Source organism: Hibiscus syriacus, unplaced genomic scaffold, assembly GCF_006381635.1.
Source record: "Hibiscus syriacus cultivar Baekdansim isolate YM2019G1 unplaced genomic scaffold, ASM638163v2 tig00111429_pilon, whole genome shotgun sequence".
NCBI classification, from domain to species: Eukaryota; Viridiplantae; Streptophyta; class Magnoliopsida; order Malvales; family Malvaceae; genus Hibiscus; species Hibiscus syriacus.
Genome location: NW_024063089.1, coordinates 1 through 8196, shown reverse-complemented (window position 1 = coordinate 8196; position 8196 = coordinate 1).

Sequence of the window (8196 nt, the reverse complement as noted above, 5' to 3'; positions counted from 1 at the left end):
ATTATCTCTAATTAAATCATGTTAAATTTCTCCTGAACTCAAATCTTATCCGACCTCATATTTTAAAAATCTGATGTGATCAAAAATTTCGAAAGTAAAATAAAATCCCATCTTATTAAACTAAATCTTATCGATATCCATCGAATTCAAGTTAAATATATCTCTAAGTAAAATTGAAGTATCGATCAAATTTAGAAAAAAATATTTTTAAAATAAGAAACTAATTTATTCAAAATAAAAAATACCTCAAATTACAATAAAGATTTACAATTACAACCATAAATTAAGCACATAATTAGAAAATTTTCTTATAATCAACGAAATAAACTAGCAACTTAAAATCACATAAGTATCACAAGGAAAGATTAAATCTAACCAAAACTCAAACAAAGATAAATATAACAGATCTGATTGTATTGACAAACAAACCACAAAAGGGGATCAACTATTAAAATACTATCGACAAACCACAAATACGACTCAAGCGATGTGAAAAACTATCTACAAACGCAAATTAAATATCCAATATAATTTGAGGGTCTAAAACATGGAAAATCAACAAGATATCAAAATAAGCGTCATCTTGATCAATCGTAATAATGTCAATCAACCCTTTAAAAAAAGGATAAAACGAAAAACGACCAAAGAATCGAAAACCGCCAAAAAACATAAGAAAATGTGTCATAAAGGCAAATGAATATTTACAACACATGCATATTTATTAAAAAATATACAATATAAAAAATAAAAGATAATAAATAATATCGACGGTCAGCAATCAACATTAAAGTTGGTACCTTGCCGATTAACAAAATAAAAAAAAATAGATGAACCCACCAATAAGAGAAACTTATTTTTTTTGAGAAAAGACTACGTATTTTCTAAAATAGAACTAATTATAATTGAAAAAAATAGATTAGATACAATATATATCATCTAAAATAAAAGAAATATAGGATTCTAACATTTAGATTTGTATTGGACTCAATTTTTAAGTTTGTGATTTATTATTATACAATTTTTTAGTTAGTGTAAAATTTCTAATTTTACACTTTTTCAAATCGTTAGATAAGAGAAATCAAAAGCTGAGATTAACTCTTTTTTCCCCATGAATATCTTCTCATTTCTAATGTTAATCTCAACCTTTGATTTCTTATATCCAACAATGTTAAAAATGTAAAAAATATTAGTTTTACACTGTGTAATTAGATCACCCATTTTTATATATTTCTATTTTATATAATCTAAAAATTAATGTATAATAATACATGACATTATAAATAAATATATATTATGTTTTTATATTTAAAAGAGAGAAATGTTCTTTTAAAAAATAACATAAAAAAATAAAATTAATAAATATTAAACAAAATTATATTACTTTTTTTAAATATGGGTAGACCTAAAATAAAACTTGAATTAAATATTTAAAAATGATTTTTTAGAAAACAAACCTATATTAAAATAAATTTAAATTGAATAAATATGACGGGGTTAATAGTGTACATAAATCTGATCTAAATCTATAATACATTAACACTTTTATTTAGATATGATCAGGGACGAAACATTAAGGTAATGGGAGGGGTTCAGCCCCCCCCCCCCCCCTCCTCAAACCACAATTTTTTTTTACATTTAATTTATATATAAAATTTAAATATTTATAGAATAATTATGAAATTACCTATGACTTTAGGAAAATTATATTTTGCCCCTTATGATTTAAAAAGAATCTATTATCATTTATAAAATAAAAAATATTTTTATTTTTATTTTTATTTTAATATTCTTATAATTTAATATAAATGTTTTTTATTAAATAGTAATCGGTAATGGTTCAGAAATGAATTAAGGAGTATAAATTTTAGAATTATTAAGAATAACAAGTATTGTTTTCATGCAATAAAAAATAAATCTTGTATTAAAAATGTATAGTTTTAATTATTATTAAATAACTAAGAAAATAAAGATAGAAATAAAGAGATTTAGCGTTAATAAGAAAAATAATAAATGATTGGGGGTATTTTTGATAATTCGGAAAAAGATTGAGTAGGAAGAAACATCACGTTGCAATCACATGGAGGAGTGGGAGGCTGTGTGTTGGACAAGTGATGTTTCCAGCGTGTTCTATTCTCCATTTATTTTTAGCCTTAGAAGTAGAAGGTATTGACATTTTTCACTATAAATATTAGGGTAAACTACGTATTTAGAATTTTAATAGTTTTAATATTTTAATACTTAACTTTTAAATTTTTTAAAATTATTTAACGTTTAGTTTTTGTTTTATTTTATTATTCCGTCGTTAAAAACTTAACGCATTTAAACCTAAACTATAAGATTTATCTCGTTTTAATGCCTAAACTTTAAAAAAAATCAAAACTTAACGTTAATTTTGATCTGAAGTACTAAAATGAAATAAAAACTAAAGTGTAGGTATACTTTAATTTTTTTTTAAAATTTATGTATTAAAATAATTTAAAATTGATAGTTTAAATATAATGCATAATTTATTCTAAATATTAATTTCTTAATTAAAAATTAAATACCGAGCCAAAGTTTAGATACCGTAGCCAACAAGTTTAAAAGGGGGAAAAAAAGAAAGAAACTTGCGGCTGAAAGAGTTAAAAAAAGAAAGAAATTAGGATTTTTAACTTTTATAATCTTAAAATAACTTTTATGATATAAGGTTATGAGAATTTTTTATACTTATTTGAATCTTATTATATGCTATTTTTTTATGTAAATATAAGTCGTCAGTTTTATTAAAAATATATCTAATATTTATAATGGAGATTTATAATATTTTTATTAATTTGAGATAAGTATAAAACAATATATGTTCAAAAGATAAATCTCAACCATTTAACATTAAATGCTTACACACCTGATATTCTTGGTACTCAAACTCGGGACATCAAAAAATAATAACAATTCTTTTATCACTAAGGTCACTTGATTTTGAAAGATTATATATGAAAATTTTAAATATATAATTAAGACATTTCCTGTCATTGACATGTAATAGTAATTAGTGTAATCATACAAAAACCATATATGAAAATTGTTAAACATTCATTAAAAAAACCTAAACCAAATATAGATATTGTTAACTATAGAGAATCTTAGTGGGAAAAGCAAGAAGAGAGTACGTGACAATGTATTTCATCAATTAGTTACATAGGTTAAGCAACTTTTAAAAGCCTCCAATGAGCTGTTGCATAGTTGGTTAACCGTTTACTCTTAACCAAATATGGTTTAACATTCACCCTGCTTTTTACAAACTTCCTTCAACTAAAAAACACAATTTGCTTCTGAACAAATCAAACTTGACCAAAGGGAGAGGTTTTGTTAAAATATCTACAACTTGGCTATTAGTTGGTACATATTGATTTGAACTTCATGTGCTGCCACCTTTTCTCGCACAAAATGCAATCTAGCTCGATATGCTTGCTTTTTGCATGTAATATGGGGTTTACAATAGCTAACTACAGTGGTATTATCACACACACCTTCAGCTCTTCAGGCAGTGCAACATTCATCTCATGCAGCACAACGTTTATCCATACAACTTCAGAAGTAACATCTGCAAGACTTCTGTACTTAGCTTCTGTAGTGGATCTGGATACTGCACGCTATTTTTTCAAGCTCCATGCCAGCAGATGGTTTCCATTGTAAACACAATATCCAAAAATTGATCTTCTGTCATCTACATATTCTCCCAATCAGAATCCGAGAAAGCATTAAGCACTACCAGTTTTTGTGCTTGAGTTGAAAACCAAAGGCCAATTTCTAGTATTCCTCGTAAGTACCTCGGAATACATTTGACAAAAAGCCAGTGTACCTCAGTAGGCTCTTGCAAGAACTGTGCAGCTTTGTTGACTGCTCTGGCCTTGTATGACACTATTCAACACTTCTATGTTGTGGCTTGTACTAAGCTTGGTTGTTGTTGCCATGGGAGTGGAGGCTGAATTCACATTCAACATTTGATTCTTTTGTAGCAACTCAGTAACAAACTTCTTTTGACTGAGAAACAAGCCACTATCTGATCGATGCACCTCTATACTAAGAAAGTACTTTAGCTGCCCAAGGTCCTTTAAAGAAAACCTCTCATGTAATACATGAATTATTTGATCAATTTTCAATTGAGAGCTCCCTGTGATGAGAATGTCATCCACATACATAACCATGTACACCACTTCATGATCCTCTTGGCGAATAAATAATGAGGAATCTTCTCTTGAAGGCTTGAACCTCAAGCTAAGCAAGAATTCTCTTAGCTTGAGAAACCAGTTTCTTGGGGCTTGCCTTAACCTATACAATGCCTTTTTGAGTTTGTACACCAAGACAGCTCCAGCAGTGGATTGTTCTTTAAAGCCATGAACCTGTTGCATGTAGACATCCTCACTTAGGTCGCCTTTTAGAAATGTATTGTTCATCCACCTGCCTTATTTGCCAGTGAGATGAAACAACCAATGAGATCATAATGTTTATTGTAAAGAACCGAACCACATGACTTAATGTGCTATAAAATCATAACCTGGTATGTACATCCTCAATACCAGGTTAGTGATTAATTGTAAAATTTTAGAATTTGGTGACAAATAGAAGAGTTGAATATTTTTAATGATTTATTTGAAAATATTTCCTGAAGTTATTTGTAAAAATAATTAAAATTGGATGGTGGGTATTATAATACCCATGTTAGGCATATGTTGGGAATTAATTTTCGAGACATTTCTCCACCTTCATCTTCTTCTCTTCTCCAACGTGAAGACCCAACCTTAAGGTAAGTTTGATTTCTTTTGGTCAATCCTTCAAATTCAAGCATGGGTTTGATTCATGAAGCTTTAGGAAAGATGATGGAGATGAAAAGGGTCATAAAAACTTAAAGATTTATAAGTTATTGAAGATTAAAGATAGAGATTAGAAAAGTGAAATTTTGAAAGAGAGTTTAAATGAATTTGGAAGTTGGATTTGACTTGTCATCAATGTAGTTAAGACATAAGAAATGTTAGAATTGAATTTAGAACATTTGAAATTTGAGTATAATCTTGAATTTCATAAAGATGAGATGATATTGAGGTTAAAGATGGGATAAATGAATATTAGTGAGGTAAGCATGTGTATGTATGTTAGGGATATTAAAGGAGGTGAAAGATGAAGAGTTGAGTTGAAAAGAGAGTGAATTCGTGTTTAAAATGGAATTTCTGGGTTACGTGCATCGGTGCATCTTTAATGTGTACCGATGCACTCTCAAATAATGAATATCAAATGCAATTAGTGCATCGAGCATAAGGACATCGATGCACCCTTAAAATACAAACATCGAATGGACTTGTGTATCGATGCATAGATAGTGCATCGATGCACGTTAAGGAGTATCGATACATTGTGTAGTGCATCGATACATACCTTCATTAAAAGATGAAAAAAACTTTTTTTAGCCTAAGAAGTGATAGTTTAGAATATATCAATTCATATGCTGATAAGTATCAATGTATTACTATGTAGATTTAGAGCGTATCTTGTTCCGGAACAATCGAAAGATTAGATCGAGTCAAGAAAACAATGCTGAGGTGAGTGCACATACTAGATAGAATTGTATGAGATAAGACTTGCGATAAGTCTATCTCTTATAGTTGAATTTATGATTTCATATTCATGTACATGATCCATATATTATATATATATATATTGGATACAATGATTCATGCATAATTCATTTATGCTTTAATATGATATTATATGAAAGAATGCAATTGTCAGAGAATTAATCCAGGTATGTGAAATAATAGAAATGATCATATGTGTACATGTGAAGTGAAATATGTGTTTATATGAAAAGTGATGAAAAAGATATGAAAATGAGAAATGTATTCATATTTAATCCCATGCTATTTAATATGAGAGTGTAGGTATAATTGGCATTCCAAGAGTCGAGGGATATACAATGGTCCTTCGAGACATAGTGGTCCTTCGGGACATATACAGTGGTCATTCGAGACAAATATTCAGTGCCCCTAGAGGGAATTTATTCGAGCTGTGGTGACAACATTCGTGCACAACCTTAGTGTACTCATTTACCTCATGTTCTAATAATGTACATGGGCAATACAAAGATAAGTGAAGTGAACACTTGCATAAGATGATAAATTTCATATATATTGTAGTGTAGTGGATGCATGCAGGTTATAATGTTATATTGAACGGTAAGAGTGTATGTTTCATGAATTCATTGTATATATTTATTATGCCTCACTAAGTCTATGACTTAGCGTGTAATTGATTACACGTACGTACCAAGAACTAAGAATAGCATAAATACAACAACTGCTAGAAGATCATATCATAAGTAACTAATAAAGTATGTATTTGATTGGATATAGTATGTTGGCATGTAAGAAATGTTTTAGTACGAACGCTCAGATCGACTTTTCTAGTGTTTTAAATGTATTCATGTAAATATAAGTGTATAGTAATTAACGGTTAATTTTTACGGGTTTTATGTAAGTTTACGAAATCATGTAGCAGTACTGTAGTAGTGCATCGATGCATAATTGTATTCGAAGTTTTTATAGGTGCACTGTAGCACTGTTCACACACTGTTCATACATATTTTACTGTTCATAAAAAGTATTTTCTTAAATTGGTTATAATGAACATAATTAAATAATATTATCGTATTTTCTTAATATAAATTCAAAAGTTTTGTTTTTGTAAGAAAAGTGTTTTAAAAAAAGTCAATGTGACATCTCAGATTCGTATCCGGGTCGGGTACGAGTTGGAGGGTTCATTAATGGCATCAGAGCTAGGTTTAGTCGATTCTCGGCAAATCAGAGTCTAGAGGTGTTATAATATATACATGCCAACAAATTAGTGAAAACTTCTGATCTGATAGAATAATAAGTATGTTGTGTTGCTAATAGAATTATATGGTTGTGTTTTTATAGATGTCCGAACATGGTAGTTCTAGAAGTGAAGCGAAGATGATAGGCCGCTGAGAGCAGCAATTCACCTGCCCTGGCCAGGCAAGGTGAAGAACAAGCACCTTCTAAGCCTGTAGCTGATCAAGATGTTCTTTAGGACATTGGACGCGGTATTGACAGTTTCCAAGCTTCTGACTCCAACTCCAAAAATGAATATTGCAAAGGAGTGAAGGGCTTGGGAGCCCCAGAATTTAAAGGTGAAGTCGAAGAAGGTCTTATTGTTACAGACCTTTGCTCAATGACGTGAAAATCATTCTTGATGGACTTGTTCAATGTTGATAAGCTGGATGGAGTAGTCTCTTTGCTTGAGGGCAAGCGAGAATTTGTGGACCAAACGTTACACTGAGAATGTCTAGTGACAAGTAACTTGGTCTTTATTTTTAGAAGAATTTAAGCATAAATACATCGGAGTCAGTTCATCCGACAAATGAGCAAGAGTTCATGAACTGAAGCAATGGAACCGTACAGTGTATGAGTACGATGTGAACTCAACAAAGTTAAGTCGCTTCACTACTGAGTTAATTCATGCGGGAAGGATGTTACGAGTGGTTTGTAGAGGGATTGCATCTCGCTGAAAGAGATGTTAATTGTGTTGAATTATCTTCATTTCAAGAAGTGGTTAATCGTGTAAAGCTCTGGAAGATCAGTTAGAATGAGAGGTTGGAGATTCTCGAGCTCAGAGATCGAAAAGATCAGGTGCATCATCGAGTGTTGCACCATCAAAAAGGGGCAGAGATGTTAGTTCTCGACCCCAAGCGAGATCAGAATTAGTGGCATCCTCTGCTAGATGATTAAATATGATGAGGGTAGACAAACTCAGTCAGCGGGATCTGGAGTTGGGAGATAGAATCCGAGTCAAGTCAGACAATGCCCACATGTGGAAGGAATCATCAAGAATATGCAGAATGATTTTGGGAGCTTGCTTAAGTGTGGGGACACCGTCATTTTGTTCGAGATTGTCCATGATAACTAGTGAATTGCACACCAAAGAGGTATGTTTCGACAATTCAGAGGGGGAAGAGGTAGGATGAGGAAGAAGTCAGCCAGAGTCCTCTGCTCAACAGGAGTACGCTCCATTGCTCGAGGTATAATCTTAAGACAAGTGAGGATCGAGATGACCATACGATAATAGCAGGTATCTTTCAATTGTATGACAAGAATGTTTTTGTATTGATTAATTCGAGGTCTATTCTTATATTAGCAGTAAGCT